The 12,724-nt window shown below is 37.4% G+C and overlaps 1 long non-coding RNA gene across 1 annotated transcript; it reads right to left on the reverse strand.

Annotated features, from left to right (window-relative positions):
* Nucleotides 1–7,324: 7,324 nt before the first annotated feature.
* LOC128551187 (uncharacterized) lies at nt 7,325–10,652 on the reverse strand. Its single transcript, XR_008368674.1, has 3 exons — nt 10,137–10,652; nt 8,516–8,657; nt 7,325–7,583 (listed from the first exon to the last, which is right to left on the reverse strand). It is a non-coding gene; the product is annotated as an uncharacterized LOC128551187 (long non-coding RNA).
* Between the last annotated feature and the right edge of the window lie 2,072 nt (nt 10,653–12,724).

Below are 12,724 nucleotides of genomic sequence, written 5' to 3' on the forward strand. Positions count from 1 at the left end.
CGAGACATTTTATTATTTTGCCAATTCAAAATTGTCTTGGCAAATTCTTGTCTAATTTTCTTTAAAAAAAACTGTTTTCCTCTATTTCCAGACATATGTATAGGTAGAATCATAACTTTTAATATCATTATCTCTATCATATGTTAAAATAAAAATTCTGCCATGGCAAGAAAACTGCCATGGTTGGTCAACTGAGGAAAATCTGCCATGGCAAGTGTGTGTCGGAGGGGGGTGGGGTGGGGGTTGCGGGTAATCTCTGTATTTAATGAAACAAACTCACGTCTGATTCATACAAATCTATTCTATGAACTATATCCTTTACAAAACAATACATCGTAAGTGACGTCTAACGTCACGCATAAGCTGGCGTCAACATAATGTCAATGTAATTTCGCGCTATAGCCGACATTCTGGGGCCAGCGAAAAGTGAAAGTACTGAAAGTTTCATTTCTTAAATATATTAAAACAATAATAAAACACTTATCAATGTATACCGTTCGTTTCCCGATTGAATAATTCTATTCATGTCTCTAAATCACATATTTCACGAAATTGAAGAACACTCTTAAATTAAAGCACAGTTTTCATCGATCTCGTATTTTCTACTTATTTAAAGTCTCTCATTTGCATTGATCTCCAAAGGGTAAAGTCTCACGATTGGTCGGATAGTATGCCCACTTCCGGTACGGATTTTTGCTGCCCTGATCAGTCCGTCTCGTCCGGGTACAAGTTCCTCCACCACGGCCAGTTTTCATTACAACCGAGAACTGTCATCATGCACCTGCACGGCATCTCCAGCACGTATCGTCTGCTCGTTGCGACCACTTTGTGTATGACGTTCACGTAGTGATGTAAGGTAATCTGACTTCCATCTCCACCACCAACGGTTAATCAGCTCACGCTGGACTCGAACTCGTTTCGTTATTATTTTTTGATTGCTGATTATGGTGCTAGGATCTGTCGCATCTGGTATTGCTGTAATTCTCCGTCCAGTTAATAAGTGTGATGGGTATAATCGGCTCTGGATCTGTATTGTCTGATGTGACGTATGTGAGAGGTCTATCGTTGAGGATAGCTTCTACGTCTCAAAGGTGACGAATGCTCGACCTAACACTTTCTTTAGGAATGTCTTTACGAGCCCAACCATTCCCTCCCACCATCCTCCAAACCATGGTGCTCGAGTAGGAATGAATTTCCACTCGGTTCCGGATCTGTTTAGCTGGTCTCTCAAGGCTTTGGACTGGAACATGGTCTTCAATGTGTTAGATGCTGCGTGGAATGTTGCATCGTTTTCTGATATGATCATTCTAGGTAGTGAACGTCTGCTGACAAAGCGTCTGAAGGCTTGTATAAATGAATTTTCGGTGAGCTCATGCACAAGTTCAAGGTGAATAGCTCTGGCTCTGCACAGGTAAACAAACATACGTAAGCTTTCGATTCTCTTCCAGTTTCTGACTTCACAAACAGTGCACCACTGAAGTCGACCCCTGTGATAGCAAATGGTGGCGAACTTTCTACTCTGTAAGCTGGTAACGGTGGTGGGTCTGGAGCACTGTAAGGTAGTGAGTTGATCCTCCGGCATGATATACATCTCAGTAGTAGAGATTTGACATATTGTCGTATCGCCGGTATCCAAACACGTTGTCGTAAGTGGCATATAGTTGCACTGATACCCGAATGCAGCTGTTTCTGGTGTGCATCAAGTACGATAAGTCGCGTAAGTGGATGTTTCGCTGGTAATAAGATAGGAAATAGGGTGTATTCATCAAGGGGTACATTGTGTATACGACCTCCACATCTGATGTAGCCTTCTCTATTAATGTAAAGTCGTAATTGTCGTACCAGCGGTAGTCGTCATTTTCCAGATCGAAGGTTCTCACTAACTTCATTGTAGACTGTAGACTGACACTGTCGAATCAAGGTCATTTCTGCTTCTCTTAGCTCCATAACAGTGATAGCGTCAACCATTCTATCTTGGTGTTGTGTTCTACAGTTGTTAATAAATTTCCGGACGTAGGCCGTAACTCGAAGTAGCTTCTGAAGATTGTTGAATCTGCTTACGTCAATCGTATCTGGAATCTTGGTTGTTGGTTGTCGCGAATTACAGGTATGATTGTCATCTTCGGGTTGTATTGTAGATAGCACAGTGGTGTCTTGAATTTTACATGTTGGCCACTTTATCTCGTCCGTTAACCAAGGCGGACCTGTAAACCATAGTTTGTTGTCTTGGTATTGGCTTGCCGATATTCCACAGGTATGGTTACATTCTACCATTTCAATTCCTTATTTATTTCATATTAATAACAAAACATTCAGGCCTCATTTTCAGCACTTTAGAGCATTTCAATGATAAAAAAACCATATATGGTCATTTAGTATAACATGTCTTCTTATCAAAAATAGAAAAATATTGACATGTTATGTTGTATATAAGAAAAATAATCTGTTCTGAGAAACATCACCCTCTAAAAATGCCCCCATGAAAACAGCCGTTTAGCAATTACGCGTAGGTAGACATTTTTCGCAAAGAATAAAACTTATTCCAGGAAATTTACAATGAAAATGGTTTAGATCTTTTCTCAATACAATAAGCAATAAACATAAGCCAAAAATTTAACTGTCACCTCCTCATGTCACTCATTATACCAGATTTCATCCATAGCATGGAACTACATTTTGGACTACTTCATATGTAACACTGATTAGTCACTTCCGGTTTGGTGTAATCGGTCCTAAGTAGATCTGTGGGATTGTTCTGTGTGTGACATATTCGCCAACTTTCGGTTCCGGTCTGATTTCTTGGTTTTTTTCGGGTTACTCAACCAGTGTAAAACAATCTGGCTATCTGACCAGTAATCTATCTTTTCTATTTCTAGTGCTTTTCGTAGATGTTGGAAAAAAAACAAGGAAGAATATCCAACAGGGAAAGCCACGTTCAAAAAACGCAGCCTCCCCAAAGACACACACGAACAACTCTGGCACACCACACACAAAAAAGAACACAAAAGGTCAAAACAAACAAATACAGGAACACAGTGGGGCACCGCCTTAGAACGGTTAGTGGCAAAACCACCACTGGGGAGTTTAAACCGGTTTATGGTGCCCCTAACCTCACTCTTACCCCCCACCCCACCCCACCATGTTCCAAAGTCACAAGACAGTGTAAGTAAAAGTAATCCCCGCCAGGTGAAACCCTAAAATACGTTAAGGCAACAGAAGGTATGTGATGTAAAACACAAAGATGCCCTTATAGATACAATATAAAAATGCAATCCTTAAGAACCTGAAACGCATGCACTCAGTGCCTTTGCAGAAGACAGAGCAACAAGGGAAACACCCTTTAGGGCCCGACGAAACAGGCAAGAAGATGGAAATCAAAATAGCTCAGTCCTGGTGGGATTTAAGAACTTCTAACCTCGAGCTCCTATTACAGCTGCCATAAGTTCAAGTTTTGGTAGCTTGAGGGGTTTCAATGGTGCAACTCTGTTTTTAGCCATCACTAATGATGAGTGATTTCTTCTGCAAATATAGGCTGTTGCACCGTAGGACTGAGTACTTGCGTCGACGAATATATGAAGTCTTGTGTCGTCTGCTGCATCTTGATTGTCGTCTGTTTCGGCAAAGTAATATCTCTGGAATTGCTGTGTTCAAGTCTGTTGCTATCTGTAACCACCTCTGTTGGTAGTATCTTGGTAGCATCGTGCCCCAATCGAACTTGTCTTTGCAAATATCTTGAAGTAGTATCTTGGCTTTCACTGTGATTGGGGTTAGAAAACCAAGTGGATCGTAAATCCGGTATGTGCTCTGCAGTATGTATCTTTTGGTCGTAATTGCGGTTGTCTGTATTGGTATTTCTGGGTATGTCATAATATCTGTCTCTGGTTCCCAGCGCAATCCTTGTAGTTTGGTAACTTCATCATTGTCTAGAATGTTAAGTTGTCTCGCTGTATCTCTCAGTTTATGACTGTTAGAATTCCATGACCTAAGTGTGAATCCTGCTTCTGGCATGAGATCACGTGATTAATGGAAGTAACTGATGACATCTGTTTCTTTGTCAAGGTTGGATAAGAAGTTGTCTACATATAAGTCGCTCTGTAGTTTTGGTTAAATGTTGACCATTTATGCTTTTAATAATCCTCTATAATGTTTTCTGACTTTCACAAGTATGTTAGAATGTATTATCTAATTCTATATTCCAAATATATATCCGAGGCACTAAAAACGTGTTCTTTATCACTTTCAACTGACGAATAATAAAGTGTTATAAAATAAATTAAAACAATCATCTTCATGGTCAATTCTGCATTTTTTTTTAAGAACGAAAATAAATGGTTTCTTATTTCTGCTTGTTTATTTATAAGCCCGCTAGCTAAGCTCAGTAGGAAGATCATTGGTCTATGGATCACGGGGTCGCGAGTTCGATTCCCTGGCGGGCGTATGTTCTCCGTGACGATTTGATAAAAGACATTGTGTCTGAAATCATTCGTCCTCCGCCGCTGATAATTCATTTGGGGAAGTTGGCAGTTACTTGCGGAGAACAGGTTTGTACAGGTACAGAATCCAGAAACACTGATTAGGTTAACTGCCCGCCGTTACATGACTAAAATACTGTTGAAAAACGGCGTTAAACCCAAAACAAACAAACAGTTTATTTATAGTCATGTGTCCGCCCGTGCTTGAAGTCACCCGGAAACTTTCAGTACAATCATTAGCTGGTAAGTCGCCATGTGACATATAATTGGGTCGTGTGACGTAAATCCCAACACGAGAATAAATAAAAAACAAAGAAAAATGTAATATTGCATTGCAAAAATACTTTCAGACAATATTGAAATCATAGGCAAAGAAGCAGGGGGGGAAGGGGGCAGCATATGCTTTGTCCCCCCCCCCCCCCCAACTTTTAACCCAAAAAACCCCCCTCCCCAACTTTTAACCCAAAAAAACTGATGTTTGTCAGAAATAACAGTAGATAAAAGAAAAAAACACAACAATTTACCAATTTGAGACAATTTACCAATTTGAGACAATTTGCCAATTTGAGACAGCATTCATATGTACTGACAGGGATTTGGTGTGATGTTGTATTGTCAATAGGGAAGAATGTTAAACATTGAGATCTCCCATAGAAATGTAGCAAATGAAATTCATCTGTATTCTGTTTTTCCTTTAAAAATCTCTCCAGCTTTTAAAGGAAGGACTGATTGGAAAAAATGCATTTTCCCTATTTATTGTCTCACATGTCCATTCTTCTATTTAAGGTAATATGACGTAATTGTTTTAAACTATATTTAAAGTAGTGGATGAGTGTGGTTCATCTTGTTTCAAAATGGAGGATAAAGGCTAGAAAATGTTGACGGGCAGTGGATTTACAGCATTTTCAGTGTTTTGGTTTGAATATATGTTCTTACTTTCTGTTAAAAGATAGTTGGAACAATCGGACCGACGAGGTGTGTGTCTTGTCGGTGATGTGACCGGTTCAATTGTCAAACGTTTTTTTTTAAAGGAATGTAATAGGGGAGTTTCCATGGGTGCCCCCATCAACATTATAGAAAATTATTATACAGTGCAAATTACAATATTGCGTATTAAACACACGTCGATCACACTACACAGTAGAGTATACTCAGCATTTATTCCATATTCAGTCCATAGGTACGGAGAACTACGTTAAACTACGTTTAACTGCGCTTGGCAACTTGCCCGGTGCGTGGACAGGTCTGCGGTAAACTACGTTGAACAATGCTTAAGTACGGGCAGCCTAGGATAACTACGTTTAGCTACGGATCAATACGAATGACTACGTTGGCATTAAGGATTAGTAACGTGTCGGTAAGTTTCATATAGATAGGCCATGTGTAGCCAGCGTTTGCATTACGATTATCTTTGAAACCATATCAAACTACGGCATTGTAAGTCCAGTACGTTTAACTAAGGATGAATACGTTTCAACCAAGTTGGATTAAAATCACGCTCAGATGGCTATGGATCGCTCAATCTTTTGTGCATGTTCAAAGTAGGAGAAACTTGCATGTTTGGGATAAGTCTTGAATACGTTTGGACCAAGTGTTGGTACGGATTGATACGGATTAATACTTTGAGGTACGGCTCAGGTACGGATCAGTACGAATAACTACGTTTCTCTCCGTAGCTAAACGTAGCTATCTGTGCCGTATGTGTGACTGGGGTATTAAAGTTGATTTTCTCAATTATTTCAAAAGTGTTGTAATTCTTTACTCCCTTCTGACAATCCATTTAGTAATTTATTAGGGTCTCTTGTATATATCATGTATCAATAAGATTGTAACATTGATCACATTAACAGTTTTTTATCACTCTTCGAGACAAAAAATCGCCTAAAATATGTGATCTAGTCTCTTGAAATTTTCGGTAAAATTGAAAAAAGGTAACAACTCTGATATATCTTAGTTACAGTAGAATGTCATTAAAACTAATTTAAAAAGTCAAATTACCCATAATACATTTATTCTTTCTCAACTATGAAATGACTAAATGTTTCGGCAATATTATTGTCTATGAATACAAGGTTCCAATGTCATCACATCATTATATATGAGACAATATGTCACGCCTTACCTGTGAAACAGGTAGTTATTTTTAGGGATGATTCCAGTAAAATGCAGAATGCCTCGTGTGTGAAGGTTTTACGCTTCCTTTCAAATTTCCCAAGTTTAATTGGACGCACATTTAATCTGACTATTGACAAAACCGCCTGTATTTGTCTTACTTAGAATGCAGACATTTAAGGTAGTGAACACGTATTGATAATCGACGCTTTCCGACTGCATTCTCCGATTTCGGCGTTTTCCTTCAGGTTTCTCAGATTTCGGCATTTTCCGTCCGCTTTCTCAGATTTCGGCATTTTCCGCTTTCTCAGATTTCGGCATTTTCCGTCCGCTTTCTCAGATTTCTGCATTTTTCCGGTTGTTATGAAAAATCAATGTTCTGTTCTGAAGGATGCCGGAATATACGTAATCGCATGTATAATGCCGAGCGTCATTAAGGGTCTATTACTTTAATATGAAAGTATGTGTCCAACGTGTATGAGATGTTCTATTAACAGACTTTATACAAGAATACCTAACGACTGTGTCAAATATTGTTGTCTTTTTTGTACAGTACAGTTAGTGGCGTCATCAGTCAATACAAAACAATAAATGTAGCCATTTTAAACTGCAGAAAACTTTTTTTTCTATCGCACAACCTCAATAGTTCAGTGGTAGAGTTTCCGCTGGCCATGTCAAATCCAAGATGTGAATCAAAGGTTCTGGTAAACAAAGGTAAGGTGTCGGCCCGGTACAATTTCTCCTTCTTTGCTGTATAGTAAAACAAGCACTTTTGGACATGGATTGTGAATTTCACAACAAAATTGCAGCATTGACAGCTCTGTATTTCTGAAGAGTAATACTATCCCAGTCAATATATCACAGAAAAGCACCACCATCAACGATGAACTTTTTTGCTACACATCAAAGTATCTAGTCCATGTTTAAATTTCCCACTGACATCTGTCATGGCCACCAGTCTGGTGTAGTTTTTTAATCCTTCCGCACAGAAATGTAATCCTGAAAAACACACATAAAACAACTGTTAAAGACATCAGAAATGACAAAAAATGTACACAGTATCAATAAATACATTTGGAATATAACATGTCAAAGTAGGGATAGCGTTAAATTGGGAACTTCAAAATTTCAAAGAACTACTTTCTAGGATACAACGACCCGGAAGTACTTCTATACCGGGGTGACACCTAAATCTTATCAAATTTTTAATTTAGCCAAATTTTCCCCATAAAATCTTGTAACTTAGGGTTTTGCGAGAAAAGTTACACAAGACATTGTCATCGCAAAGAAAATTTTGTCCCGCAGAAACATTTCAAACATTAGACCTACTTTGCTGAGAAATTGGCTCGGAAACCGGAATTTTGAAGAAAAAAAGGCACATTACAAAATTTGCCTTCCTTCTGAAAATTTCAATCAGATTTTCATGAAATCAACTGTGATATCACTAGTTAATGCTTATAGTATGTTTTATGTAACTTTAAACTTATTTATTTTGAAAAATGATGTATCAAAATGAGTATTTACTTTAAAAATATGCAATTTTTAGTAAAAAATGCATAATTTACCCACTACAATTGCAGAAAAATGAAACTGTTAATGATTGAAAGACCAAAACCCACAAGCAAGGACCAATATGTGATTATATTTATGACAATTACTGGAAGTAAAACAGATCAATACATCACAGCCTATCTTAAAATGAATTATTTCTTCGGCTAAGCCGAACAATGCCTGAAACGCCAAATGCAAAGCCGATCCGCGCCATCTTGGAAGCAGGCAAGTGCGGAAGGTCAAGAACTCCAACTGGAGCCAGACACAGCTCAGGGTACCCCTGAAACTGTCAAGCAGTTACTGACATTATAGGCTACAGTTCTGACTGAAGACATTAGGACCAGAGGGCAATGCACCGGTGGAACATGTAAATCGCTTACCGAAAACTAGCCGTCATTCTGCGGTGTTACACTGGGAATCACAGCTTCTGCCCGCTCGACTTAATAGGTTGGTCTGGTTTATGGGTAGCTGCTGACTGGTTGTACGATTCTAAATTTCCTTCTGACATATGGAATTCATCGCCTGCAAATGACAAAAGAAAGATTGTGAACCGTGTCGGCCTTTCTTGAGAAACAGCTGAGTGTGTGTGTATAGTTCTAAGTGTGATCAGGAACACCTATAGAAAAAAGTGACATAATATTCACAGATTGGTACCATCTATCATTTCTTATCATTCTGATACAACTGGTCAGGAACTTTACAGGAAGTCTGTCATTAAAACACTGCAACTGAATAATTTTCTACATATATGTTAGCTGAAACAGTGAAAAGAATATTAAAATAACTATTACCAGACAACCTCTTTCAGCACAGACAACAAAGTATCTGAAATGCACATTTAAAAGAAATGAAACACATAAATGCTATGAAAAAACAACATACAGAAAAACATGAATAAAAGTCCCAACAGGAAAAGTCCTATCTAAAGAATGAAGTAGAATGAATCGAGCAAAACTGAAATACAAATACCGTCAAGTTGTGTTTCCAGTCGGTACCAGGATAAATACATATTAAGGAAACTGCACGAGGCCGACCCAGGGAATCAGCCCCGTTAAATATTTTCTTAGTAACACAGACCTGCATTGTAAACCTGAAAAGCAAATCAGAATAGAAGCATCCCATTCAAGGTAGAATGTATCTGACGACGGCCTGATGCGGGCTGAAGCTGAAAGCTCGGAATATGTTCTAAACTGAAAGAAAAAAACAAATGAATAAATAAAATAATACACAAACAACAACAACAACAACTATTTTATCACACTGAAGCAACCTCCATGTAATTCCCTGTGTAATACAACCAATGTCCTGTCAGTGTAAAGAAAACTTGTTATACATTAATAATGCCGACAAATGCACTCGGCACACCGGTAAGCAATGTCCTTCAATGCCAAAATGCCGGTAGCACATTGGATTTGACTGAAATGAGAAAAATAATTATTTCGTGTAATATTAGTTATGCGTCTCATACGCAAGGGAACGAACATTCACGCAATTTCTTTATATCATATATGAGACGCCTGCTGACTGGCTTTAACATCAGTGTAATAACACCGTGACCGTTCGAGATCCAGGCCCGACAAGCAGTCAGTCTCTCCGACTCCTGTTATGAAACCGACTATAGCCTCATTTATAAACCCATCCGGTCCAAAATGTAAAGCTTCCACACATACGACACTGTTCATCCACGGTCTATTGCGGCACTATGTAACATGTTCACATATATATACTTATAAATATTCTTCGGAAAAGAGACGCTATGCGAAATAGAATTTTTTTTTTTAAAAATTTAAGAAATTTAAATTTATATTTTTTTCTTAAAATTAAAGTGAAAAACTATGTGTCTTCTTTTTATATAGCCTTTTTAAAGCTTCCTGCTTGTTCAGTGTCTTTGCACTATAGTAGAAGACTGACAAATCAAGAGAAGACAACTATTACTCAAATTTCAAAGAAAATTCAACTACTGAATTTTTAAAATTTGAATAAAATTAAAATTTCACAAACCTTGGAAATATCCTTTTAGCCACTAATTTGTATTGTTATCAGCTACTAGTGTGTGAAGTTTCATGACTGTAAACCCTATGGTTGCTGAGATATTCCACTTTCTGAATTTGCCATATTGGTGTCGGCCCGGTACAATTTCTCCTTCTTTGCTGTATAGTAAAACAAGCACTTTTGGACATGGATTGTGAATTTCACAACAAAATTGCAGCATTGACAGCTCTGTATTTCTGAAGAGTAATACTATCCCAGTCAATATATCACAGAAAAACACCACCATCAACGATGAACTTTTTTGCTACACATCAAAGTATCTAGTCCATGTTTAAATTTCCCACTGACATCTGTCATGGCCACCAGTCTGGTGTAGTTTTTTAATCCTTCCGCACAGAAATGTAATCCTGAAAAACACACATAAAACAACTGTTAAAGACATCAGAAATGACAAAAAATGTACACAGTATCAATAAATACATTTGGAATATAACATGTCAAAGTAGGGATAGCGTTAAATTGGGAACTTCAAAATTTCAAAGAACTACTTTCTAGGATACAACGACCCGGAAGTATTTCTATACCGGGGTGACACCGTGAGCAACTGTTAAATGATACCCGATTACCGTTTTCAACGGCTTTTTCGTAGTAAGGTATATGAAATGTCGTATTTCAAGTTTTGTTATTAACATGATGTAAAATATACCAGTAAACAGAAGTCATTTTCTGTACCATTTGAATTATTAATAGCTGATTTGAGCTTTCAAATTGTTAACAATATAAATAGTAAGCACAATGATCAATCAAATTCATTGTAATGCCAGGCTGAATATTCATTTATGTTTTATAACCTAGTATACAGTGCGTTCACAACATTAAATATAGCATATAAGTTTCTTCAATTGCAATTTAAGCATTTTTCATCCGATGCTTTAAACATTATAACATTGTTCCTTATTTTGTCAAAAAATTCATTTAAAAACACAATAGTAAAAAAAACACCTTTCAGTTTTGAAGCATCCTATAAAATTTGACACCTGTAGGCCAAAACGTTCTTAAGTTACAAACAAGGTGTTTTTTATAGCAAAACGGACAGTATGTGGTTTTGACCAGCTTTTTTCCCTGAAACTTAGTGGTTAACAGCAACTTCGCTTAACAGGACTTTAAAACCTAAGTGTTGATTTGTATGAAAACCTGGTGTAATTGAATGAAAGTACACGAACGAATGTATGGCATGTGTTGGAAGTAAGAATATAATTCTCACGATTTTAAGAGGGGTTAGGGGTAGGCTGTAATGTCTACTCCTTTCAAAGGTGACCTCATGAATCAAAATTAATGCTTTCATTTTGTAGCTTACCTTAGTGCCATATCACTATGTAAAGCAGAAATATTGTACGTTGTTTTACTTATAACCTATAAAGAAAAACAGTTGAAAATCGTGGACTTGCCTAAAATCTAGCAAACAACTGCTCCCCTGCCACTGTAAGCAAATTTGACGAGTAAGCCAATTTTCAATTTTATCAGATAAATGTATTACACAAGCATTGTCTTCAAATTATTCGAAGAATTTTAGCCGCTGCAAGAAACCGCAGCTGAGAATTTCTAAATGAAAAGGAAGGTAATTATCTTAGTACAATGAAATTATCAAATTATTAGCACGCAACCCTTTCATACACCAGGGCAAGTGACCGTTGCCCATTTCAAACCATTTAGAGGTACATTTAACATGATATACAATTTGATAAACACATTCTGAATGCATTTTATGAATAAAATAGATAATTTTATGCTTGAAAAAGTACTTATTTCTTCTTGATTATCTATTGGTATCATGCTAACTGGCCTCGCACATTTTTCAGACTTACTTAGAAACACGCGAAAGGCATAAAATATCTGAATTTATTAAAAGCCGCACATATTTCAATGAAAACTGTTCTAACTGGACCGGCTCGTGTACAGCAGATGGCTATGGTTTGAGCAGCTTTACGTTTCGGAGGAAAAGATTAAAAGTCAGAGTACATCGGCTTGTTTACTTTTTGTCACTCGGCATGCCTTTGAGCACAAAAATGCATGTATCTCACATGTGCCATGATAAGGTGAATTTTTCTTTATAGATGAGCAGTACACAATACAGATTTCTGTCGACTGAGGGTGTGGTTACCGTGGAAGCAATCCAGTATATTGTTTTGGAGGCATGTGCTTTATGGATGACTGGATGAATAGAAACAAACTGAAAATGAACACTTCCAAAACTGAATTTATTATGTTTGGTAGCATACCTCAATTGAACAAATGTTTTACAAATTCCATTAATATTGCTGGTGATGGTGGCAAACGTGAATGCACAATCAGATATCTCGGTGCATTTCTTGACGAAACTTTGAACTTTAAAGATCATGTAAATCGCAAATGTCATACAGTCATGTTGAATTACCTACGAATTAAGAACATCCGAAAATACTTTTAACAAAAGCAGCAACTGAAGTTTTAGTTTTGTCTCTAGTTATTTCACATTGATTATTGCAATGGTGTGGTGTAGGTGCGTAAGATGCAACGTATTCAAAACATGTGCTAAAAACTTGTCCTTAACAGGAGGA

This window comes from Mercenaria mercenaria, chromosome 19, assembly GCF_021730395.1.
Source record: "Mercenaria mercenaria strain notata chromosome 19, MADL_Memer_1, whole genome shotgun sequence".
NCBI lineage: Eukaryota > Metazoa > Mollusca > Bivalvia > Venerida > Veneridae > Mercenaria > Mercenaria mercenaria.